We start from the raw sequence: 27,487 nt of genomic DNA on the forward strand, positions 1-27,487 counted from the left end.
AAACCCAGCGAATCATAAAATAACAGGGTTTGTGATGGCAAAATGAGGTATATCTATGTGCTAAACCCATTTTGCGAGTCAGAATAGCCTTTTCGACTCAAGAAATGGGCTTTACAATCCATTCCGAATCGCAGTTAGGAGGGGGGAGTGAAAAGGGCATCCCTTGCTAATAGCGAGTCACAACGGTCTGCATCAAGGGTTAGTGGCCACAATTGTAGTCGCAAACCATTGGTCAGCTACTGGCACCTCAAAGAAGATGGTAACTGATTTGCAAAAGAGAAGGTTGCCTCCTTTGGACAACCCTTTGTAAATCCTGTTTTATGACGTCAAGGGGTGGGGCAGACAGCGGTTCAGAGGCTCACTGCCTTCTCCATTTGACATATCTCAAATTGGATAGTTTTTGTGATCACAAGTTTCCCGTTTGTAAATGAAAACTGAGGGAAGGTAGTCTGCAGTTTATTTTGCATCTCGGCATTCGTAGCCATCACTGGGGGTCGTAAATAGTGGCCTCTAATTAATATTAATTAGGCAGGTAGCTGTGTGGCCCCCTGCCGACGAAAATGTTGCATGTGACCTAATAATACAAAGGCTGAATCGCAAAATAAAGCCAGGTCGGAAAAAGCCAGTGCACAATTTGCGATCTGTCTTATTACATTGGGTCTCTGATTAAAAGAAATGTAAACATCACAGGCTACACCACCGCATCCGGAGCAATGGAATAGTCTAGAGTCAAAGTACTGCATTTGGTGTCTTTAAGGTTCAATAAAATAGTACATTAGGTCTGAGAAGAATTAAGCAATGCATAATTTTTTGTCACAATCTCTAATAACTCCAGCTCATTTACTGAATTACAGAAATCTGTTATTTTAAAAGTGAACGACTATTTTGGAGTCATAGACTTTTCTCAAACTAACCCCTTTAGGAAGGAGCACAAGCCGAACAAAATGTAAGATTCCAAGTACGACCTATGTTCCCTACAAAGGCCTTCCCATCAGTGGTACCACTTGTGATCACCCAGACTTTTGATTATATAGATCTACAGCCAAGTGCCATTGGATTTGGGAATCATAACTGGAGAACAGCACCTATATAATCAGTGAAAAGTTATAAAGTTATCAAATAATTTTCAGAATGTTCTGGCTTCTGAACCCCTCATTACATACAGGACAAAGGCAGTTGTAGAGTTATAGAATCTACTTGGGTATCTGAAGAACATGTTACTTACCTTCAGTAACGATCTTTCTGGTGGATACTCTATCTAACCATAGATTCCTCACCTTTACATATCCCCACGGGCCAGACTGGATATGGAAAGCTTTCGCAGCAGGGCTCCTGTGTGCTGACAGACGGTGCCATGTGGCTCTGTAGTGACTCCCTTCAGTCCCAGAAGTGATGAAGAGGAACTGCACATAGGCGCCACCACTGCATGTTGAAGTCAGTTTCTTTCTTGGATCTGTCCAAACACTCAAATACAAATACTGCAGAGAATACAATCAATCAGAGGTATCAGTGTTCAGATCTCTAATTTTGGACTTTTCAGGTGGAAGGAGCGAGCATTCTACAGAACAGGGAGGCCAGAGGGCAGTGAGGAATCGGTAGCTAGATAAAATATCGATCAGAAAGAGCGTTACGAAAGGTAAGTAACTTGTTCTTCTCATGGATTCTTCTAAAAACACGCCACTCCTTTAGAATAGATACCAAAGCAGTACCTCCTAGGGTGGAGGGTCTGTGAAATGGGCTCAGACCAGAAAGAACTGCAGGACTGAAAGGGCAAAATGCCCTTCCCATTAGACCTAGCTGTGCAGGTAGTAGTGCTTTGTGAACATGTGCACTGATGCCCATGTTGCGGCGAGACGGATACAGAGAACAGGCACTCCACATGCCAACGCAGTGGTAGCAGTCTTGGCCCTGCTGGAATGAACCTCGAGTACTTCTGGAGGCTGCTTCTCGGCCAATATGGAGCAGGTCTTAATGAAGAGGACTATCCAACCCTGACAAAATCCTTTTCTGCACCGCCTTTCATTTCTTTTCCCCAGAAACCCCCTAAAAAGCTGATTGTCTTGTCCATGATCTTTGGTACGATCAATGCAAAAATGTAAAGTTTTCTTGGGGACCAGCTAATGGGAGTCTCTCTTCCTTGTTTGAGGGATGTGGCACAGCAAAGAACGTTGGGAGGATGATGGAATACTCAAAAAAGAGTCAAGACATTTATCAAAAAGGCCACCCTGGTCTTTAACACCAGTTTACCTGGGAAAAAGTTGGTGTAAGATTGCTGCATTGAGAGAGCTTGGAGCTTCTCACGTGGCAAGCTGCAGTAATCATAACAAGGAACGCTGTCTTTAGAGACACAAGACGTAGGGAGCAGCTGTGCATTGGCTTCAAATACAGTACACACGAGGAAAGTCAGAATCAAACTGAGATCCCACTGTGGAATCACAAACTCTTTTGGAGGAAATATGACATTAATCCTCATCATCACAGGGGATTTAAACAAAGATACCTGGACGGGTTAACGTAAAAATACTGAAACGGCGGACAAATACCCTTGTTTGGGCCTACAGCAAATCCTTGTTGGACCCAAGACAAAACAAATCATAAAACATCTGACAGCTTGGCCTGCAATGGGTGCATGTGTTGCGGGCTCAACACCAGGCCACAAATTTGTCCCAGTGCCTAGCGTAAATGGACTTTGTAGAAGCCTCCATGCAGCACGGATACCATCCACAACCTCAGGAAGTAGGTGAATGTGATAACTGCCACCGCTCAATCTCCATGCAAGGAGGAGTGAATTGCTCAAACCCTGCCCTGCTGCTGTGACAGAAAATCGTCCCAAAGCGGTAGCCTACTTGGAGGACAGATGCTCATGCCCAGAAGTCCTAGGTACCACTAGGATGACTAACCCCAGTCATTCCTGATCTTTTTCAGAATTGGGGCAGGAGAGGCAAAGGCGGAAAGGAGTGCAGGAGTACGGTGCTCCACTCTAGCTAGAATGCATCTCCCATAAATAGCTTTCTTGAATATCCCAGCGCGCAAATATTCTGACATTGCAAGTTCTCAATGACGGTGAAAAGATCTAACCAGGAATCTCCCCACTGTTGGAAGATGTCCTGTACCACCACAAGGTGTAATTGCCATTTGTGATCCGCCAAGTGCCGCCGGTTGAGCTTAGCTGCATTGCTGTTTAAAGATTGCACCAGGTGGTTCACAATCAATAAGCTGCCCTGAAGCTCTAGCCAACTCCAGAGGTCTAGAGCCTCTTCGCACAGGACCCAGGACTCCACTCCACCCTGCTTGTTGCAGTACCACATGGAGGTGGTTCTGTGCATGAGAAGCTGTAACAGGGTTCCCTTGATGAACGGTAGGGAGGCCTTCAATGCCAGGGGAATGGCCCACCACTGCATCAGATTAATGTGGAATCAGGTTTCCTCTGATCCCCAACTCCCCCAGATGCCCTCCCAAACCAAAAATGATGCATCCATCACCACAAGCTCTGGGTGGGGTAGGGAAAGGGGTCTGCCACTTGTCCAACTGCGGTTGAGAAGCCACCATTGCAGATATGTTGCGGTCTCTTTCGAAACATGGGTGGAATCCGACAGATTTCCTTGCTGTTAGGCTCAGTGGGACTTCAAATTATACTCCTACGTCTGCATATGCCACATGGCATGGTTGAGCAGGGTGCAGATCAAGAACCTCAGAACTACTCTCACTGAGACCAGGACTGGGCCTGAAACATCAGGATCATAGCCCAAATGTCCTGGACTTGTGGCAGAGGAAAGGCCCTGAACTGCACCATACCCAAAACTGCTCCTATGAGAGGAAGCCTCTGTGAAGGAGTCTGGTGTAACTTCAGCAAGTTGATCATAAACTGTGATGTCAAGTAGCTCAAAATTGTCTGGATATGGTCTACAACTGACTTGGGTGAGCCCATTTTCCAGAGCCAATAGTCAAGGCAGAAAAAAAGTGGCATCCCCAACTTCCAAAGATGTGCTGTGATCACCACCATCTCTTTCATGAACACCCAAGGGGTTCTGGTAAGGCTGAAGGAAAGTACCCTAACCTGAAAATACTACAGGCCTACCTTGAAATACTACACAGCTATATGAAAGTATGGATGCTGCAGGTCCAAGGCCTTACACACACAGAAACACCTGTGTCTAAAAAGAGGTAGAAAACCTAGCTGAACAGAAATGAACAGAGGTGGCATGCTTCATCATTGGAATTCTCCTTGCACTGTGACTGTTGATCACAGTGCAGGCTACAACTCCCACTCTGAGAAGTTCTTCAGATGTTTTACGAGGTTTGATAGAAGCCCTATAGTGAACTAAAGGGTGGTGAGGCTCAGAGCGTGCAAAATGTTAAGAAGTGAATACAAAACGGACTCCAGAGCAGGCGTACAACTTTATTCATGCATGCCTGGGTCACGATTAAAAAGAGAGAAGGGACACTGCACTGGTCAACTGACCCTGCGTCCATGTGTCACTAGTAATAGGTCAACATGTTTCTACCAACTAGACCCTCATAAGAGGTGTATTGCATTTGTCAGCACCTTCAAGTATCGCTTCTGCTCAAATAACGTGCTCATGAAAGAATAAAATACAAAACCAATAAGTGGTCCACAGTACATTTCAACAGTTGATCCACTGCATTGAAACCTGCAATCGTCAGGTGTTGTGCCTCAACTCGAGGGACCCTGGGGTGGGGCTCAGGGTGCACTCAGTCCGTGATTTGAGGCCTCCTGAGCGTTCCAACCTAATGAAATCTTCTCTCAAGTTTAATGTATGAAGTGTAGCTTCCAAGAATGGCCAGACCTTGCCAAAAGTATTTTCAGCGTCAAGAGTGATTGCAACTGTTCGACACTATAATAATTAAGCTTTCTCAATGATTTGGCACAATAATCTGGTATTGTCACTTGCAGTCTATTTTTAAAGAACCTACTTGGATGAGATTAATTAGTTTAGGGATTTATTTCTCTAAACAAGTGGCACGGACTTTGGCATAGATTTTGCAGTCTGTGTTAATTAATGTGCTTGGCCTCATAATTTTGGGGAGGGATAGCTCTTTCCCATCTTTCAGTATAATTCCTACAATGGCCTCAGCCATGTTCCAGAGTACAATTCAGGCGAGAAGAGTTCATAAAATGGTGCTGTATAGTCATCTGGGCCAGGGTCTTTATTAGATTTTATCTTTTTTATTACTTCTCTGACTTCTTTGGCCATTATAGGAGCCGCAAGAGATATTTTTCTTAGTTAGAAGTGGAAGGAAGTTCTAGTGTATCAAGGAAATCTTTAAATTTCTCAGGGTCAAAATGGTGAATATTGTCATATAGATCTGTGTAGATCTCAGCTATTCAGACTGGGTTCAACTGTGTGTTGCCATCTTTATCTTTTATGCTAGTGATGAAGGATTTATTTCGTTTCAATTCCAAATAGGATGCCAACATCTTCCCCGCTTTATTTGCTTCACAGAGTCTAATGCCTTTCTGTTTTTGGATCCAGACACTGCCCTCATGCTTAGTATTCTGCTGTATTCATATTTTTTATTACTTAAGCTTATTAACAAGTAGTTGTAATTACTAGATTGTTTGTGTTGGAATTCAAGTGTCTTTAATTCTTTCTATAATTTGTCAGTGACTCATTTGTTGTCTTGTTCATATGAACTGATGCTGATGAGGCAGCCTTTAATGGTAGCTTTTAGAGATTCCCATCTAGAGAGGCGACGTATCATCATTAGGGTTGTTGTTGAGAAATTGTCTGATATAATTTCATATTTTATTTCTGTGTTCAGTACTGCATATAAGTTCATCATTAGCCTCAAAAGGTTATGTTTGTTAACAAGAGAACCCCATTTAAGAAATAAAGTGATTGATACAGGAATTATCAGATATACATCTAGGTTCTATGCTGGTTACATCAATGTATTGTGTGTGATTGCTGAAGATCATTAGGTAGTCTACCCTAGAATAGGAAAGATGGGGTGGTGAAAAGAATGCTAAATTAAATGTGTCTGTGTGTTGTATCCTCCAGGCATCTTTTAACCCCTTCGGTGCCCGCCCCTTTCCCCGCCCAGTGCCGCGCCTTGCATTAGCGGGCGGAGTTCATGACGAGCTGGACTCGTCATGGGCACAGCGCCACCGCAGCCCATGACGAGTCCAGCTCGTCATGGGCACTGAAGGGGTTAAATTGTGTTTTAAACATATCTTCTTCCTGAGTTTATGTAACTTGGGTGGTTGTTTATTTACACAAAGAAGACCTACCTATATTACACTCCATTGAGAGGTTAAAGTCACTGCCAAAGAGTGTCAGTGCATCATCTGAGATGGAGCGCATATTTGAAGCCAAATCTTTCCAAAATTCTTGATGGTCTCGGTTTGGTGTATATATTGACTATATAGAATGTTTTCCCTTCCTTGTTCATTTCTAAAATTATCCATCTGCCCTCTTTATCTTTCTTATTAGACGTTAGAGACATTAGCTTTCTTGGATACCAGTGTAAACTCTTTCCTGCTGCTGAAGCCAGGCCACAATACCTAGCCACCTATATAGATATTAAGGAGGCAGTATTTTTGCCCAAATTTTACTTTCTTGGAGTAAGAAAACGTCCCCTTTTGATTTATAAAGAGAATCGTTGATTTTATGTCTCTTAACCGGGTAGTTTAATCCTTTTGTATTGAGTGTAATAATATTTAGGTTGTTTTTAATTTGAGAAATAAACTGTTTTAATGGACATAATCTGTGTATTCATCTAATGGAGGGTCTGAATGATAAGTGAGAATGTGTTCCCTGACTAATTTGCACTTTCTAAAGGAAACAATATGGGACCCGTATGGAGGAATAGTTGTGTTATGACAGGCGGAGTGTGTACACTCGTGAAAGAAGAGAGGTAGAATGTAGAGTTAAAAAGAGGAAAGGGTAGAGTTAGTGGAGTAGAACTGTCTTCTCAAAGCAATAAGGTTTCGAAAGGTTCATACATTCCAAGCAAAAATACTATAAAGTAATATTAAATAATGCCTCAAATTGCCTAACCCGGGGCATTCCACTACATTAACTGGAAACATGGGGAAGAGGATAAGAGTGACATAACATTAGGAATGTTTGACATTATACTAACTAAACGGGCTGTAAACTTGTAAGCTAAGCCACTAAAGAAGGCACGAAAAACCTTTCTTCAAACACTTTGTGTTAACATTATGTAGAGAAAGACTTCGCTACTATAGCCCTAAAGCTCTATAAAGTTCAAATAAAGTTCAAAATAGTATGTCATTTCTTGCAAGGATGCAATAACTATTTGCAGCCCCTCTGTGAGCAAGCATCTAAGAAGGTAGGGTTTTTATAACAGAATAAAAGCTCCTATAGTACACTGAGGGGTAGATTCAAGAGCAGTAATTGAATCTTGCAACCACAACATAGGTTAAATTATACTGCTGCTTATACTGAACTCCCCTTAGTGCTTGTACTGGGATTCGAGATAGATTTTAGGGGCAGGTTTCTAATCTGGATTGGTCTAGTAATATAAGGGAAGAGCAGTAAGGGGGAATGAACAGATCACATCCCTATCCAGCAAGGCGTACGACAGGGGTGTGCCCTTGCCTCCACTTTATTTACCTTGTATGTTAAACGATGTGGTGCACACACTTCTTGACTGCCAGAATGATGTACCTGTTTTAAATAACAAAAATATAGCAGTCCTGCTTTTTACTGACGATTCTCTTCTTATTTCAAAAACACAAATGGGGCTTCAGGCCTTAATTCATATATTTTTGGAATTTTTTTTAATCTAGAGATCTGGAATGGACTGTATCCAAAACGAAATTTATAGTGTTTAATCTTGGAATGGTTAAAAATTGCACAGTGAAAGTTGGAAAAGAATCCCTTGAAAGAGTTCATTGTATCAACTATTTAGGAGTTTGGTATAAGACAAATTCGATGGGAACCTCAACTCAACAAAGGTTTCCTTCTTATTCAGCATAGAGCCAAAGCTATTTTGTGGTAACACAAGAGAACGCCCTCTCGGTCAGTGTCTCCCACAGTGGAAGTTTACCGCGCGATGGCCCAAAGTGCTGCAGCCGTTGGCGCCAAGGTTTGGAGGTACACCAATGCCCACTTACTGGCTGTAGTGGAAAACACTTTTGCAAAAACATTGCTTGCCTATCCAGTCAGCACTCCTATAGTTTCGCTCTTCTTTTATCTGGGTATAAATGGAATCTCAGACTTGGTAATATTGAAACCCCTGGTGTATTGTGTTCATGACCCCAAAAAATGCTTTGTAGGTCCCCTGGCTTACATTTTTTTCTACAGGTTCCAGAAGTTTGAGCTTGGGATTCAAATTCTGTGGGATGACCTTTGTTGTATTTGTAAAATGAATGACAGCGGTCTAAGCTCTCACTACTGGATTTATGTCCGAGAAAGCAACATTGTGTGTGTGTCCAATGGGCGACTATCCAATTAGTTTTTCAAGCATAAAGTTACCTCACAATTCGTGTCATTCTTGGATTTTATTACATCTCCATTTTCTCAGAGCATATTAGTGCGTTTCCGGCTCAGCTGTTTACCACTGAAATCTTTCACTTGCCACTGCAAAAATGAAACATTGTCCAATCTGTATCCTGCCTGTGGGTTAACCCCTAGGACCAAAGAACACATTTTGTTCTTTCGTCCTGTACACTTTCATTCTCGTCGCCAATGGATACGCCCTGTGTGTCTGGACCTTGGAGTTAATCGTTATTTAATTGCTCATAGGATCTTAAAAAGTGATACCTCTAATGTAATTGTATATGCTGTCAGTAGATAACTGGCAGCTGTCTGGTATAAACGCAAATTTATTTTGTCTGATCCGGACATTCAATCATGAGACTGTTGAACAGTGCAACTGAATACTGGAGTAAAGATTGCCATCATTTTTTGCATAGCTGGGCTTTTAGACATTGTAGGACAGGACTGTATCATTTAATGTGTCATATGAATTTTTTTTTAGAGGGAGTTGTGAAAATGTATGATTAGGGTTATATTGTTTGGCTTCTGCATCTGATTTTTTCTTTTAGTACACCGGATTATGCTGCTGGGCTGCTAGCATTGTCGATTAGTGAATTGATGTGTGAAAATACTTTTTACGATGTGATTTTATGTAATTCTTGTAAAATATATTTGTTTTATTTACAATGTTTTAACCATGCACCCTTTGAGGGTTTTTTAATTAACTGAATAAAGCATCTGTGCTGACTTGACTACAAGTGACAAGCCATTGAGACATGAAATCTTGATGTGCCTGTGAAAGAGCACGCTAGACTCCTGGATCTTAGTCTACGTTGAATACCTAAGAAAACTTTCCTGGTGTCAACAATGCTTTTTGAATAGTCCTGGAAGACATAGATTTTGTTGCCTTTCCACAGTATATGATGTTTCCTCATATAGTTCAGTATCAGTTTAGTAAATTGGAATCTGAGGGGTTTACAGACTATTGGTCTCTGGGATTTTTTATACGGAATAAGTCATGATGGTATTCTTGCGTCGTTTCCAATTCAAAGTCCTTCTTGAAGAGCAGACTAGTTGAGTGAGGAATCTACGCTTCCAAGAATGTGATACAAGCATTGATTCCGTGGCCTTCTGTGCCCTCTGGAAGTTCAAAAATTTGCAGATTGCCCCTCCTGTTATAATCTTCTGAGTCTTAAAATTATTTTTGTAGAGAAAGCGATTTTTCCATAAGGTTAGAAGGTTCATTCACATATGTTGTTTCTCTATCTTCCATATAAGTTAGTTGATTTTCAGCTTCAAATATTCTAAATCGCTACACCTTTCTAATCCCATTTTGAAATTTGGCTGCATCTTAACAAATCGCAAAATGGGTTTAGAACATTAGAAAAAGCCAATAAATCTGCCATTGATACCTTAAAATGTGAATGACAGTCAAAAAGACCAATGGATAAAGATGGGTGACCAACGCCTCTCTATGCGTGTGTATATATGCATGCATTATTTATGATTTTTTTTTATTATATGAGGCTGGCGAGACAGGTAAAGCACTTTTGAAAACAGATCTAAAGATATCAATTGTGGTCTGATGCGAGTACAGCAACAGAGTTCTGAATGGTCTGCAGCCTTCTGGTGAGTTTTATTGTTGATCCCTCTGCTTGCTTGTGACCAGGGCGTGCATGATGATTTTCCGGATGCTGATTGAGAGCCATTTGAAAATCTTCCTCAGTATCTTCAAGGTAGGGAAGCATGAGACGGTGATGGCATTGACTTGGGCGGTCATGTCAAGCTTGCTATCTATGATGATCTTGAGGTTCTTGGCTTAAGTGGGGTGGGGGGGTCGGTATCAGTCCTAGTTCTGTTGGCCATCCGGTGGAGTCCCAGCCAAATATCATGATTTAGGACTTGTAGGTGTTCAGCTTTAGACAGTTGATCTTCATCCAGCCAACAATTTTGGTCATGCAAGCATTGAACTTGATATGGTACTGGGCATCTTGTCTGTGAGGGAAAGAAGGAGTTGCGCGCCATTGGCGCAGGAGGGGACATTGATGTGAGAGCAGATGATGCTGGCTAGAGGGATCATGTAAGCGTTGAAGAGGGTAGGGCACAGGGAGTATCCTTGCTGTACTCTGCAGATGAAGCCGTGGACATCAGAGGTGTACAGTGCTAAGCTAATTGCGTCATTCCATTCAGGCAGGAGAAGATCCATCAGAGTGTATGTCCTTGGATTCTGATGTCAGAGATCGGTCTGTAGTTGCCAAGCGTTGAAGGGTCCGCAGGGGGTTTCTTCAGCAAAGGGAGGATAGTTGCGTGTTTCCAAGAAGCATCTAGAAAGGTCACGGAAGAGGTGGAGACACTCAGAATAGGTGTCAGCATGGAACTGATGGGTTGAAGCCCTCTGGCTTAGGTGTGGTGGGGCAGAGGCCCGATGAGGCCCCTGAGTGGATGGACTTCATGATGGTGGAAGTTTCTTCTGGGGTGATGACGAGTCATGTGGTTAGCATTGGTTCTTTGGATAAGATCAGGAGGCATTTGGAAAGGTCTGTTTGGTCCGGATGTGGATTGAGGTTGCTCTAAATGGCAGTGATTTTGTTGCTGAATAATTGAGAGAGACTGTTGCAGAGGTCCTGCGTGGGAGCAGCTGTTGGTGAGGTGAAATCTTTCACAATGGCAAAGATTTCTTTGCTTCTGTTGGTGTTAGCATTGATGCAGTCTGTCAGAGCGTAGCGTTTGGTGGTCCAGATCATTTGGTGGTAGCGTCTTAGGGAAGATCTCAATGTGCTCCTGTCTCATTCTCCATTTGCGCTCCATTTGTTTGCAGTGGCGTTTAATCAGTCTGAGTTGCTCTGTGCACCAACTGGCATGGGGTCTGGATCTTGTTGTATTGCTGCGTTTGAGGGCAGCCAGAGAGTCAGCACAGGAGGTGATCCAATCGCAAAAATTCTTGATAGCTTTAAGGAGGTTGTTGCTGTGTTTGGGTCAGCAGGTGTTGAGAGCAGTGTTCCAGTCCCGGTCATTGATGCTGTTCCAGTTTCGACTAGCTGGTCTAGCGGTGGTGCATGTGCATTGGACTGGGGTGGGGATGCTGAACTTGATGAGGGCATTGTTTGTCCAGGGGACTGATGTGGGCTCATCTACTTGAATGTTGTTGAAGGTGGTGAAAATAGGGTCCACGAGGTATCCAGTGACATGGGTAGGTCTCTTTACTCTGTGGGCGAGGCCCAAACTTCCAAGGTTTCAATGAGTGCTTTTGGGTTTGGCGTGGCCTTCCAGGTGGAAGTTCAGGTCTCTGAGTGGAATGTAACTGCTAGCATCGAAGGCGAGTGGTGTGACGAAGTCAGTGAAGTTGGTGACCACTCCCGGGGTCTGCAGAGGAGAGTGACACTTGGGGGAAGTTGGCTGTGACATGGAGCTTGAACGACTGGTGTTCCACGTTGGAGTAAGATGTGGAGCAGCTACTTGTGGAATATTTGAAATAAGCTTCGCCTCTTCTACCAGCCGGTGAAAAGAAAAGCTTTTTCAACAGATACATCAGTCAAATGTTGAAGCTCTGTGTACGCACCGGCATGAAAACCGAGACGCAGTCTGGTCAAATGGTGGTCAGGGTCATCATGGCCTGTGCATGCTCACACGTGGAATGCTTTTCACTAGTGAAATCCGTGTTGAAAGACCAAGTTGGATAAACGAACGGTTTTCCCAGACAAGGCTTTTTAACTTACTGACTTTTAAAAGTGGCAACTGCACAGCAATAACTGAATGAACATTTCGACCCCAACTACCATCATTAAAGCAAACTGTTATGTTTATGAACTATGCACCGTACCTTTTAAGAGAGATCAGATTAACCTATTACCATATTTATAAGTGTCACCTCTGACCAACTTGAAAGCAATTTCTATCATTACTTATGAGCAAGGTAACATCATTAGCATGCAAGATGATATTGTTCTTTTTCCACTAAATACTTATCGGCTAGAAGAAACATTTATTTCAACACATCAGATAATTCACTTCATCAAGAAAGAAAAAGTAGCTGTTCTTAAGCCTCACAAAATATAAAAGATGCAAATTACAATTTATACTGAATAATACTAATGGCTTCATTTTTAATTTAGAGGGTGAGCTGCCAAGTGGGCACACTGAGAGTGCCACTGCAGCCCCGTCTACATTTTTGTAAACTTTTTATTGAAAATTGTAAAAATACACGTCCACTTCTGTAGCATGCCTGCCATTTTCCCTTGCATTATTTCCACTATCTATAAAAGGCACAAACTGCCATGTTTTGTCGATGTGGCGTAGTAACAGTAAACATGTTCAATAGATGTGTAGAACATTTCAAAGTTAGGTAGTAAGTGCAGCTTTTTTCGTTTTGAGCTAGAAGGAAAGCTTCATGGTCACAGCCCAGTCAATATATTTTGAGTTTGCACTGGGTCAGAGGGAATTTTCACCAAAAATCTTACTGTAGACAAAGCAGGAAGCTGGGGTACCATCCCTTGGCAGCATGTTGGACTGGCCTGCATTTCTATGCATAATCAATATTCTTGACATGCTTGGAGTATTCTCCCTGCCTTTCCTACATGAAAGGTCAAAACCAAGAAACTATAGATACAGCAAAAACAAAGTATATGATTATAAACAACAGGGCCAACCCCTGGAATATATTTAAAATCAATGGAACCCCGCTGGAGCACGTGGAGCCATATGACTATCTGGGGATTAGGTCTGATGCCAAAATATCCTGGTCCCCCCAACTTTTAAAAAGCGAGGTTACCTTGTGCAAATATTCCAATGCTGTTCTAAGATTTTCCAGAGATTGTCGTCAAAGACTAATTTCTTCCACTTTTAAGGCATATTGAACACAAGCTGTAGCTACTAGAACCTACTGGTAGAATTGAGAGCCCACAAATAAGCAGTGGGCAAGCCGCTGATGTGTCCTGGCCCAGTATGTCAATGGATTCCCTCAGGCTGGAGCTGGTGATCAGGTTTGTTGAACAATGAGTAGTACTCGGACCACTCCAGTAATGTATTAGAATCTGGACAAAGCCTGAGCTCAGCAATGAATGGAAAAGCTGTGCACGGGCTTTGTTTAAGTGCGGAAGCAAGTTAACTACTGTGATATAGACATATAGCCACCAGTCCGGAGAGCATGCATCCAGCAATTGGCAGTTGGTGAAAAAGAAGCTTCATGATTATAATCTCCCCTGTCAGGGTCAGGAAATTGGTAGCACACTACCAAGTCTTCAAACTTTCCCATTGTACGAGCTGTACTTGGACCAACTTTATCCAGACATAAAAAGAGCTCTGTACATCAGATTCAGATTAGGTCCTCCTTTTATATTTCACAATATCAGGCACTGTAACGGTGCTTTTTTTATTTTTATGCCTACTGGCTCTGCAGGACTTGTGATGCTAAAGTGATTTTGTCCACTTCTGTATCTTCACTTTATGAGTCCAGCTAGCATTTTCTCCATATATTTGTTGGTACTCCAAGCTAACTTGTTCATACTCTAATAGTGTACACTTCCAGCATTTTTTTTTGGGACTAGAACTAGCACTTTATTATCCAGTTTATATCAGGATGTCTATTTAACGGTGGAATTTTTATGTTGGCCTAGTAATTCCAATGAAGCTGCATTTCTGCCTATTAAAGTGCTAAGAATCAAGTATGTTTGAAGTCAATACTGCTTTTTGAATGGATGTTTCTACAGGCAGGATATTTTCCCCTGTATTTTATTCATAATGAATTAGCATTAGCACTTTATTGTTAAGCTTAGATCAGGAATTTTGCTTGCAAACGGGAAGAGTTAGGTCGGTTAATTATTTTATCATATTCTTACTTTTGTCCGGTGACATAGTATTCTTTATATATATTGTTTTATGTCCAATTTTAATCTAGCTACATGCTGTGTATTGTATGACGTACAATTGTAAGCTCAACCAATAAAGATGATGATGAGGATGGTAAGTCCTTTATCAAACAAAGGATTATACTTTTAAAACCACCAGAGGGTGTCAGGCAGCAGGTAACAGGAATCCATCAAAAATCCAAGTCCAGTTGCCAATGGTCAGCTGGGTAGTTCCAGGAAAAGGACTCTTGCAGCTTGTTGTACCCAGTGACCACACAGGAGGGCAGCCAGCTGACCCTTCGAGTCCACTTCTTCATCTTGGGTGCAAGAGGGAGCGGATCCAGAACTTTAGGGCTCCTCCCAGGCCACAGACAGCAGGTCCAGTCCTCTTTTGGCCTTCTGTAGGTCCAGAAAGTGTTCTGAAAAGGGTGCCTGGGTTTGCCACATTTACACCTGGCACTAGCTAAGGGGTGGAGGTGACTCCTGGCCCCTCCCTAACCAATAGGGCAAAAGGTCCTAGACCCGGACCTACCTCCATTTCCTGTTTGCCTTAAGCAACGTGGTCCAAAATGCCTTGTGTAATGGCATTTTCTAGATGGCGAAAGTCTTTGGTAACACTAAACTTGGGCTCTGAGGGCTCGGTGTGAGGGGGGCAGTGTACTAAGGTAATCCAAGTGTTCTCCCACATTTAACACAAAATTCTAGCTTGAGGTAGGCACTGTGCCCACAACAAACCCTTAACAGAAACTTGATACAACAAAAGCAGGATCTTATAGGAATTAGACAGGGGATCCACAAGAATTGTCTTGGAGAGGGAGGAGCCTAGCGCGCATCCAAGATGGTCGCGTGAGCACAGGGCTCCCCGGACCCTCTCTGCTCCTCGGAATTTATCCTGAGAATATCCTGACGTGGCTTATGGAATCTGGGAGATAAAGACCAGCTGAGCGTATATCTCTTTTCAAAACTCAAATCGGACCTGGGAATCCTGAGTTGTCGTCGTCGGAACTTTTGGGACCCACCCGACGGAGGTGACCGGGGTGAAGGTGACCCGAGGGACCGGGCTGCAATTGAACAACAGCGGCTTCAGCGCGGTGCCAGCTGCCGATCCACCACTTTCGGTTTCGGTTTTGCACTTCAGGAGACCGGCAGGGAGGTGCGCTCGGGGTGGAGAGGTGCTTCCTGGGCCTCTGCATGAGGTTTTCTTTCATCTGCCACTAGAGCGCCTATCGCCTCGGACCCCCTATACCGACATTTTGTGGTCTTCTTGCTGGTGCCTTACACCTCTTGATTAGAGGTCCCCTCGGGTGACCGTGTTCACATGGGGGGCAAAGGGGGTCCCGAGGGCCGCAAGACCAAGGCTTCCCTCCGCGGGGGGGCAGTCCAGAGCAATAACATGGACCGCTACACCCAGGGCAGGGGGCCCTCTGGCGCTGCTGGCCTCCCCTCGGATACTGCGGAAGGAGGCGCGACCGCCACTACGGAACTATCCTTGCAGGACATTATGGGCGCCATTGATGGCATCAGGGAAACCATCGCGACGCAATATGAGGCCCTGGCCCGTAAGATTGACACTGTCGCGATCGATGTCACCCTGATCCGGGCCGACCTCTCCAAAACTAACGAGAAGGTCCAGGCTCTCGACGCACGGACCTCCACCCTCGGTGCGGATGTGTCGGATCTGCGGGCCGCGCTTGGAGACATCAGGGTGGTTAACGACCATATGGCCCGGCGGCTTGAGGACTTCGAGGGACGGGCCCGACGCAACAACATCCGCGTCATAGGTGTACCGGAGTCCTCTGACGGCCGCCCGGTTGACCTCGTGGTCGAGGAACTTATCCTGAAACAGTTGTCCTCGGCTGGCCTAAGTAAGTTCTTTGCCGTGGAGCGGGCCCATCGAGTTCCGGGCGGTCGGCCACGGCCGGGGGACCCCCGAGGCCTATCGTGGCCAAACTGTTCTATTACAGGGACCGCGACGCTATTCTGCAGGCCTCACGGACCCACGGCCCGGTTCGTCATGAGAACTCGACCATCAATTTTTACCCGGACTTCACGCAACTGGTCCAGAAACAACGGATGGGATTCCAAGGGGTGAAGCGTCGTCTCCGTGAGCTGGGCCTAAAGTATTCGATGCTCTACCCTGCAAAACTCCGAGTGGAACATGGGGATCGGACAGCCTTTTTTGACTCTCCTGTGGCTGCAAGTGACTGGCTGGACTCTCTGCCGGACGGAGGTGGCCGTCCCGGACCCTCTGCGGGCACCGCAGGTGATGGGTCCCCTTTAGAATGACTTTTGGTCCTTGATTTTGCCTTTTTGCACTGTACAGTCGGGTCTTATTTCATTTGCATATTGTGTTTTACCAGGACCAGTGAGGGGGGCGGGCGGGGACGGGTCCCTTACCTCCTCTGGGTTCTTTTCGTAGAATGGGGTTAGTGGGGCGACAGGCACACTGCAAGTTGGGGGGGTTTTTTGGCCCGCAGGGGTGCAGGGTGGGGGGAGTTGGTCCTGGGGTGGGGTTGGGGGGGAGGAGGGTTTGTTTTGCTGTGTGTTTTTTGTTTACAGGGCGAGGTGCTGATTTTTGTCCACATTTGGGAACTGTGCTGCAGGCGGGGGGACCCTTGATCTATTGGGGGGGATGGGGGGGGACGGGTTGAGGCTTATGTCATGGAACGTCAATGGGTTGGGGGACCGTATCAAGCGGGGTGTAGTACTGCAATATTTGCGTCGTTTGACTCCTGATGTGGTGTTTCTCCAGGAGACGCATCTGGTTGGCAATGTTTGTCATGCAATGAACAGGGGGGGATACCGCCTCGTGGCCCATTCTGGTTTCACAACTGGTTCCAGGGGGGTGGGCATTCTGCTGCGAACCTCACTTCCGGTGGAGATCACTAAGATAGTCTCGGATGACAGAGGGCGCTATGTGTGTTTGATTGGGAGGTGGGAGGGGCAGCCCCTTGCCCTGGTTTCAGTTTACGTCCCCCCGGGCCTCCAGAACTCCACCTTCACTGACTTGGGTCGGATGCTGCTTGACCTTCCGGACGGCCTCCTGCTCATGGGCGGGGACTTTAATTCTGTGGTTTCGGGTGAACTGGATCGTCACCCACCAAGGACCCTCCCCGCTGCCCAGGCATGGCTGGGTGGGATGCTGGAGACCTTCGGCCTGGTGGATAGTTGGAGATTAATGCATCCGACCCAATGTCAATTCACCTTTCACTCGGGGGCGCATGGGAGTCTCTCTAGGTTAGACTACTTCCTTATGCCCGCGGCGCAGACTGGTCGGATTCGAGAGGTCAGGCACCTGGCGCGGGGTATCTCCGACCATTCTCCGCTGTGGCTTGTTTTTGACACCGGGCCGCGGTCTGCAGGGCGGATCGCTCCCATTAACCCATGGTACCTGCGAGACCCTACGACTCGTGACAGCCTGGTTAAGGCTATGGACCAATACTTCCTGGATAACGAGGGGTCGGTGTCTTCTGCAATGTCCCTGTGGGAAGCCTTTAAAACCGTGATCCGCGGACACGCCCTTTCCCAGATAGTGGTGGCTAAGAGGGTCAAGAGTGAGGCAGTGGTGAGGCTGGAGACTGACATCTTGGGGCTGGAGTCGGCCTTGGAGGCGAATGTTACTCCGGACGGGCTCCATGCCCTCAGCCTGAAACAGTTTGAATATAGGTCCCTGGTCACTGACGCGGCCAAAACTATGTATAGGGAGCAGCAGGGTCGACTGTACGATGCCGGGGACAAGGCGGGAAAGTTGATCGCGTGGCTGGACAGGAAGGAGAGAGTGAATCGTGTGGTCCCGGAGTTGCGTGCTGCGGATGGTGTGTGTGTGACGGAGCCTGACGAGATTGTGGAATGTTTTGCCGACCACCTCCGGGCTGTGTACTCCCCAGTGACTGACAGGGATGAGGACGACTCTCGCCTTCTACTGAGGGATATCGCCTTGCCCTGCCTGTCCGTTGAGGACCGTGAGCGGCTGGACGCCCCCTTGTCGGTGGATGAAATAGCGACCGCGATCCGCTCCCTTCGCTCGGGCAAGGCTATGGGTCCCAACGGTCTGCCCATTGAGCTATATAAATTGCGCCCTGACAAGCTTGCGCCCTTCCTCAGTCGCATGTTCCGTGAGTCTCTGGCGGCGGGTTCCCTCCCGGCCGATCAGCGTTTGGCCACGATAGTCGTTATCCCCAAGGAGGACAAGCCGCGAGATCGCTGTACTTCTTACCGGCCTATTTCACTGCTAAATGCGGAGCCTAAGATCCTGGCGAAAGTCCTTGCCAATCGTCTGTTGAGCGTCGTGTGCGATCTGATTCATCCGGACCAATGCGGATTCATCCCGCATCGTAACACCGCTCTTAACTTGCGGCGTCTTCATGGCGCCCTTGCCAGGGCGGAGCTCCTCTCCGAACCGGCCGTGCTGGTTTCTTTGGATGCCACGATGGCTTTTGACACCATCGAGTGGCCATTCCTCTGGGCTGTCTTGGCTAAATTTGGCTTTGGGGAAGGATTTATTGGCTGGGTGAAGCTTCTGTACACGGGACCCATGGCTCAGGTGGTGGTGAACGGGCGGGTCTCTCGGCCCTTTGCCCTCGGCAGGGGCACGAGGCAGGGATGCCCGTTGTCCCCTTTGCTCTTCGCTCTCGCCCTGGAGCCACTCGCGGCTTGGCTCCGCTGGGAGCCCTCGCTTCGAGGGATCCGGTGGGCCCCGGGCTTTGAAGATCGGGTTTCGCTGTATGCGGACGATATTCTCCTATATCTCACCTCACCGCGGCAGTCGCTCAACGTCCTCTTTGACGTTCTGACTTCCTTTGGGAGTAATTCGGGTCTCACGATCAATTGGTCTAAATCCTGCGTCTATCCGATCTCCGGTGGTCCTCCACTCCTACCGCCTCGGCTTCCGATCCAGGTATCACTGAGCGGCTTTAAGTACCTGGGGATATACGTTTCGCTGGACCCGGTGGCTCGCTATGAGCTGAATCTCCTGCGTCCGCTTCGGCGATTGCGAGAGGATACGGCCCGGTGGTGCAGGCTGCCCCTGTCCCCGCTGGGTCGGGCCGCGCTGTTCAAAATGATGTCCCTTCCCAGGTTCCTCTATGCACTCCAGAATTCCTTCGACGTCATCCCAGTGGCCTACTTTCGGGAGGTAGAGAGCCTGCAGAGGAGACTGGTGTGGGACGGGCGGGCGCGTATTGCTCTTGCTAAGCTTACTCTCCCCTGGTATGACGGGGGCATCGCGCTTCCCGACATTCGCAGGTATTATTGGGCCGCGCAGCTTTCGGCCATCAACCATGCCACGTATGCGCCTGGCCTGAACCCGGCGTATGAGATGGACAAGTTCCTGCTTCCCGGCGGGGACTATAACAGGGCGCTGTACTCCCGCTCGGCTGGCCGGACCCTTACGGGTCCGACTAAGATCGCTGTGCGGACCTGGAGGGCCGCCACTGCGGCCACGGGCTGGGGTGAGCGACTGACATGTGCTACTCCTTTGTTTGCCTCCGATCGCCTGGGGAGCCTCTGGACTACGAAGGGGTTTGACCAGTGGGACACGATTGGTATCAGCAAAGTGGGAGACCTGTGGCATAAGGGCGCGGTTAAGACTTTCGCGGCTCTTCAGGCCGAATATGAGCTTACGGACAGGGAGTTCTTCCGCTATGCCCAGGTTCGACACGCCCTGCTCTCGGTCTTTGGAGAGGGGACCACGATCCCGGTTTCCTCGCCCCTCGAGGACCGCATACTTGACGGACATGTCCCGGACAGCACTATTTCTTTAATTTATAAGAAACTGATTAATCATCGGGCTGACCTCTTGGTGCGCCTTCGGGAGGCTTGGACGGGGGATGGGGTGGAATTGGACGACGAGGACTGGCAGTCTGCACTGTCGTCCCCCAAAGAGGTCGCCATTCCAGCCCGTCTCCGGTTGGTACAGCTTAAGATTCTTCACCGGGTGTATGTGACGGGTCCTCGCTTGGTCTCGATGGGATATTCCGACGATGGGCTCTGTAAGCGGGGTTGTGGGCTCAGTGCCACCTTTCTCCATATCCTGTGGGAGTGCCGCGAGGTGGCGGACTACTGGCGCCGGGTACATACGGTTATGGGACAGGTCACTGGGGTTGTGCTGCTGCCGGAGGTGCGTCGCTGTGTCCTGAATGTGTGGGAGCCCAATGATTATAGCGCGGCTCAGACTCGGTGGGCGGCCCTGGGGAACATGATTGCCAAGAGAGATATAGCGCAGCTTTGGGGTGCCCAGCGGCCGCCCACCGTGTCAGTATGGAAGGAGAATATGGACTGGTGTATGTTCAGGGAGAAGACTGTGTATGTTGCCCGTGGTAAGCCGGGGGCATGGGGCAGAATCTGGGGGCAATGGAATGCTTATCGCGGGGGTATCTGTACGCCCCCCCTGGTGGACACCGATATCGCCATGTCCCCCTGACCCTTGACGGTTCCGGGCACCTTTTGGAATGACTACATATGGACGTTCAGTTCCCTTGGCCCCCCCCCCCTCCGTCCCCAGCCTCCCGGTACTCCTTCCTTTCCTGTGCTGCTTAATGGTCTGACCTGGAGTTCCCCGGAGGAAGCCTGACCTGCGCCGTTTGTCTTTATGCCTCGCCTTTTGTTTTTCTTTTAGTTTTCTGTGTTTGTTTGATCTAGTCTCCTGTGCCTCTAGAACTATCCGGACTCACTACGGGGCCGACCCCCGGGAACCGACTGCAGCTTTGATAAATGTATATTTCATTCTGTACTTAGCGGCCGGCCCTGGTGGTTGTAGGCCCGTGCTTGTAATCGAATTATTGTTCAATAAAAACTTTTAAAAAAAAAAAAAAAAAAAAAAAAAAAAAGAATTGTCTTGGAATCCTGTTCTCTCCTTTTGAAGTGCACCCCAAGTGTTGCCTGTAGCTCAACAGACCCACCTAGCAGGATCGGACACCGTGCTATCAAAAGGAGCCCCACAACCTCTACTCTGCATATTCTGTGGAGTTCAGATGAGTTATCTCTACCCATTCAGGTCAACTTATTGTGTCCAAGGAGAAAACATTTTACACCTATTCCACACCAATTTAATGCTGAGCACAGATTGAGAGCTGGCAGAGGTTTATGCTAATTTGCATTAAGGAAGGTAAAGGGTACATTTCTAAAACTTAATTTTCCTTAATATTATTAAAAATCTGACTTCACCATTGAATTGGATTTTTCAAAACTAATAAAAATAGTTTCATTATTTTTCAAGGTTTTTCAATTCCGGAATAAAGTATCAGTATTTTAAGCAATACTCTGGTTTCCTAAATAGGACACCTAGGCCTGCCACAGTCAAAACAGCTTTTGGATTTTGTCACTTTAGGGACATGTTAACATTAATTTTCTACAACTCCCGCTGTTAAATATGATGCAGTTTACCTTGTGGGTGCAGGTTATACATGGGGTGACTTATTAATGTTCAAATGGAAGGTTTTCTCCTGTCAAAGGGGGTTATTTTGACAGGTCCTATGGCAGGGTCTACATTGCTGTAGTCAGGCTATACAGGGTAGGCCTGAAGTCATGTTTACCCCGCCACTGCAGTGGATGGCACAATAGGTGCTGCTCTAGTCCAACAGTGGCATTTTACTTCCATCTTTGTGTCCACTTTCTACACCATATACTAGGGTGTTATATGTTTTGGAAAATGAGCTAAATTAGGAATAAGGCAACTCAACCATTAAAAAGGGAGCACAGTCACTCTACTCCTGGTTAGCAGGGGTAATGTGCCCAGAGTTCGAATGCCAGAAAAAGGTGACAAATCTGGGGTGACCATGGAGGAATGGCGGATTTCCTACAGAGCTTCCGCACGTGACTATTACCTCTCTCACCTTTTACCCTTTTTCGGAAAGTCCTAACATATCTTCAAGTGTAAATCTCTTCTTTATTATTCATCTGTTTAACTACTATACCACGGATATACTTTTTCATATACTTATTCTTTCGATTTTTGTTTGTGATTTCCTTTGACATAATGAAAGTATTTCATTACTCCTAGGACACGGTTCTACTATATCATGTTTTGTAAAGCAAGAGACAAATTACAACTGTTGCTATTACCCAGTTTAACGATACTCATTTATTAACCTTAGAAAGATAAAACTGATTCAATCATCGAAGATTCAAAACTGTTAGCAGCATGTCACTGCTCCATCATCATGCCAAATCACAAGCCCATCACTGAAAGTGTAAAGCAAAGATTTGTACAAAGGAAACGGAGAAACAATGACAGCCACCTGTTCACGTCTCTTTTACAGTTTTCGAACAAATGGGCTACTCTATTTTTGGAGCATCCTTGCACAGTAGTGTGGCAGCACACTAGTCCATCTTCCTTTTCACCAGTCAGAAAAGGTATGAAGCTCATAACAGGTTTGGCTAAAATGTATTTACTTAAGGATTTTTGTCAAACAATACAAAATATCGAATTGGTGGCCTCAAACTATATAACAGATGGGTAAGCAGGGGATGCTTGATAAAGTGAGTTTTCCTAGATAAGTCTTCAATTATGATGTCATATAATAATCCCATTAAAGAGGTCATATTGGTGTAAAACTCCTGGGAATGCAGCGTTCCTGGACCAGGGAGTAAAAGGCAGACTGCCCTTGGGCGTCTGACTGGTGGGACTGGGATGGTGCTGCGGTTAGTTGCTTAAGGAAGAACAGGAATACCCTTACGCCAGAGCGAAAAGGTGCACCGTCAATGATTTCCTGAATATGAGGTAGTCAATTTCAGGATGGAAAGGGCTTTCTAGAAGTTGAATCCCTGATAAAGAAGAGAGCAGCAGCCGTGTCTTTAGTATCTGAATTACTTGGATTGGCAAAAGGACTCTGCTAGGAGACCTGAGACTCTGAGTGGTTTAATATGGGGTCAACAGACTAGAAATATAGCTTGGTTGTTGGCCATGTAGTGGCTTATAGGTGGATCTAGTGAGGCAACATGAGTGCAAGGGTAACATGATCATGGTGCATCAATCCACATACCAAGCGAGCAGCAGCATTTTATACTCAGTTTTGCAAAAGATGTGAGTGGGAGGCATGTATAGAGAGTATTGCAGTAATTCAAGTGGGACATTACCTCAGCAAAATTTGGTTTTGTAAAACACATTTATCTGCGGGGAGATCGAGGGCTCATTATCGAAGAACACTCCTTTGTTGCATGTTTGATTCACTGGATTGTGGAGAACCAGAGCATCAGGCCAGGATAGGGAGGGAAAGGGGATAGGATTAAATGGCCAGGGAAAAAATTTCAGGCTTTTCTTCATTGAGGCATAGCCAGTTTTCCGCTTCCACAAGTAAATGTTAGGCAGGCAACGGTATAACCGAAGAAGGTTTTCTAGGACATTGTGAAGCTGAATATCCAAATACAACTGGTATCCAATCTTATGGGAAACAAAAATGGCTCTCAAGGAGGCTGAATAAACATTGAATAAGATGGGTGACGCCTACTTTCTGTTATCTACAAGCCCCAGAAATACTGCAGTTGAGGATAGAGAGGGCACAGGTGGTGGTCCTCTCCACCCTGTTTGCCAGCTGTAAGCATTTAAAAACACCAACTTCCTCTCATAGCACAGGATGCCTACTTGCTGCTATCCAGGAAGACCGCAAGCCCTAAGAAAACCTGCGGATGCGAGGGGTGGGGTGTTGAGGGGCAGAGGTGATGGTCGGTCCCCTCCTCCCTGTTTGCCAGATGAATGCGCTTAAAAGCGCAGACTTTCTCCCCCAGCCTGGATGCCTACTGACTGTAATCCAAAGGCACTACAAACCCCAGAAATCCGGTGGTTGAGAGAGGGGTGGAGGTGGTGAGCCCTTTCTACCTGCTTGCCAGCTGAAAGCGCTTAAAAGTGCCAACTTCCTTCTGTAGTGCCCGGTCCAAGAGCTGGCCCGTCCACAACACGAAGAGACAGGGCAGGGTCTCTGCTCGACCCCCTTATCCCAACTCACTGCAGAGATGTACGGATCAGCAATGTTATAATGAAGCCGGATTAACTGTCAAGCCAATTCGACGTAAGATACTCTTCTTTCCTCCCTGGGTGACATTGTCCACCAGTCTAAAGCAACTAGGCCCCTGTACAGGGCTTTTGGAAGTGGCGTTGTAGGCACAGACTTTTAAAGCTTTGTTATATTCTGTGCAAGGAGTAGGAGTTCTCCTGACACGAGAAGAGGAGAGCTTACCCAGCTCCTCCAAGTGCCTAAGGGATTCACGCTAATAGGGTGCTATATCCCTTTGTGGAACCTTGATGCCTGCTACATCTTATGCTGGAAGGAATGGTCCTATTTTATTATGAGTGGGAGTTGTTGAGCTGTTTAATCAGCATTGAGTGTAAAACTACTTTGTTGCAGCAATTGTTTTGTTATTGTTTTATTCAGAACTCAAAGCCAAGCTCTCCTGACTAGGGGCACAAGATGATAGAGACTTTGAGGATAACATTTTGTAAAACATAGATACTTAAAGTATGTTTTTGGATTACATGTGTCATTTGTTATTTTAAGTGAATTGTGATATTTTTGGAATTTAAAGTGATTAATAATCTGATGTACAATGTGTTTCATATCAGGGTTAACATTAGAGAGAGCTAATTGTTATATATGCTATAACTGGAGATCTTGTACAAAGTAATGGGTAAAACAAAGGTACTACAGAATTGCCAAGTGGTGGTTACCCCCGCCGCCCCCCCCCCCAAAAAAAAAACTTTACTTGAGGGACATAGACGTCTTAATAGAAGAGGGTGAATCAATTTTGAACCCCGATAAAGTACCTTGCTGCAAACCATATAACGACAAACCTTAAATTGCCAAACTATTTGAAAAAAAAGCCAAACATAAAGTGATACCGAGTTTACCTATCACTCTCAAGAATAGTGCAGAATCTATGTAAGAGATCGACCAGAGAGAAAATTCTAGTATCCTGTAATTTTTGAGGGAGGCTGGTACTCCACTCAAGCCACCAGTGACTATTTCAGCAACAGGTTTACTCCCTTAATTGACGCTGGGCCTCATTTATTGAATGATGCGTGCCCTACAAGAACAAGGGCTTGAGAACCAGGCAAACTGGGTCACTCCCGATAACAAGGAGTTTCTTGATATGGTTGTAGTTCTCAAAGTCAAAATATTAGACCTAAAAAGTATGGTTAGGACATGAACATCAATGATCCTGGAAATACTCACAAAGGCATTTAGAAGACATGACGCCCATGATCAGGGAGTACCTGCCAACATCCTTGACCGGCAGACTGTAACTCCAAGTCTCATGAAAGGATATGGCGACAGGATTACGATTCCTGTGCGAAGCAAACTTATAAGATTGCATTAAAAGCATATTATTATAAAATTCGCACAGCCAAAATGACTTTCCTCAACCAAAAAATTGAGCAAGCAGGTAACAAATGTGCTGAACTTTTTAGAGTTGTGAAAGATTTTACTTCTCCTAATGTCATAAAAAAAACTTTTACCCCTACCAAAGCTTGGACTGATGACATTGCTTCATTTTTTTTCAATAAAATCTCCACTCTACAAGCCTCCTTTGATGCGACGAGTTCTAATTGCGATACGAAGCTGGACTGGTTGCTTCTGCAACCTCCCCCCACTATAAATCGCCTCACACATGTCCCTCCCATCCCTTTGGAGAAATCCTTACATCTTCTCCGCTCCCTAAAATCTGGTTCCCCTACCGATCCCTGTCCTGCAAAAATCTTGGCTTTGATTGCTGAGGTAATCAATCCAGCAGTCAACAAAATACTCAATCTCTCACTGTCCACGGGGACTGTTCCGGAGCAATGGAAGCTGGGTAAAATCCTCCCCTTGCTGAAAAAACCCTCCGCTGACCCCTTGATAGCGAGTAACTATAGAGCTATTTCACTGCTCCCTGCCTTATCCAAAACTTTAGAGAAATACGTCAATCATATCCTCGGAGATTTTTGAGAATCTAACAACATTCTACATTCTAGCCAATCAGTTTTCCGTGCTAACTTTAGCACCGAAACCGCTCTCCTTGAGGTCTCTGAATTAATTAAAGTTACCTTGGATAAGGGCGGACGAGCAGTGCTGGTCCTGCTCGACTTATCGGCAGCTTTCGATACCGTACCCCATGACCTTCTCTTAGATCGTCTCTGGAGGTGCGGTATCGGGCATCTTGCCTTACAGTGGTTTCGGTCCTATCTTACCAATAGACAGCAAACTGTCTGGTCCCCTCCTTTTGAGGCCCGCATTCAAGCTATGAATGTTGGAGTCCCCCAAGGCTCCATCCTGAGCCCTACACTTTTTAATGTGTTTGTGGCACCTCTGGCAATGTTGGTTGAATCATTCGGCGCCAGTATCGTCTCCTATGCAGACGATACTCAACTGCTATTTACATGTGCCAGGGATGAAGTCCTAGATGGGAAAAATATCAAGCTCTGCCTTTCAGCAGTCTTTAACTGGTTCAACACCAATCACCTGAAATGTAATTCTGATAAATCTGAAATGATTTTCTTCGGCGGAGCACCTGATGAAAATTGGCGTGATTGGTGGCCGCCTAATATGTCTCCGCCTACCAATTTGGCTACCACGGTAAACAACCTGGGGGTAAAACTGGACAGTAAGCTCTCCATGAATGCCCAGGTCCAATCGGTGGTAGGCACGTGCTTCGGTTTACTCAGGATGTTACGGAATTTTCTTCCTCTGCTTTCTCAATCTCACAGAAGGATAGTCGTGCAGGCCTTGATCCTGTCTCGCCTCGACTATGTCAATGTTCCATATCTGGGTCTACCGGAATATCTTCTTAATCGTTTCCAGGTGGCTCAGAATGCTGCTGCTCGGGCGATTTTACTTGCTGATCGACGCACACATACAACCCCCCTTCTGAGAACACTACACTGGCTGCCAATACGTAACAGGATTTTCTTCAAAGCATTGGTCCTTGCCTTTAAGGCTTCTCATAATGTTGGCGCACCATATTTAAGAGCTCGTTGTTCACACTACGTACCTACACGTATGCTGCGGTCCTCCTCTGCCTACCTGCTTCACACGCCCAGGTTCCACTTCTCACGACAGGGCGGCCGCACTTTTCAGGTACTGGTATCTTCATTATGGAATAAATTTCCTATTGCTCTTCGCCAGGAAAATGACCTTCTGTGTTTCCGTCGCAAATTAAAGACAATGCTGTTTTAATGCTCTCTGTTTGTGATATCTTCGGCTGAGT

General features: G+C 46.0%; 1 protein-coding gene across 4 annotated transcripts in view; it reads right to left on the minus strand.

Annotated features, from left to right (window-relative positions):
- The window catches only part of GATB (glutamyl-tRNA amidotransferase subunit B), a 488,988-nt gene that overhangs the window by 238,561 nt on the left and 222,940 nt on the right, over positions 1-27,487 (minus strand). The gene's annotated exons all lie outside the window — the stretch shown is intronic.

Source organism: Triturus cristatus, chromosome 2_2 (assembly GCF_964204655.1).
Source record: "Triturus cristatus chromosome 2_2, aTriCri1.1, whole genome shotgun sequence".
Taxonomy (NCBI): domain Eukaryota; kingdom Metazoa; phylum Chordata; class Amphibia; order Caudata; family Salamandridae; genus Triturus; species Triturus cristatus.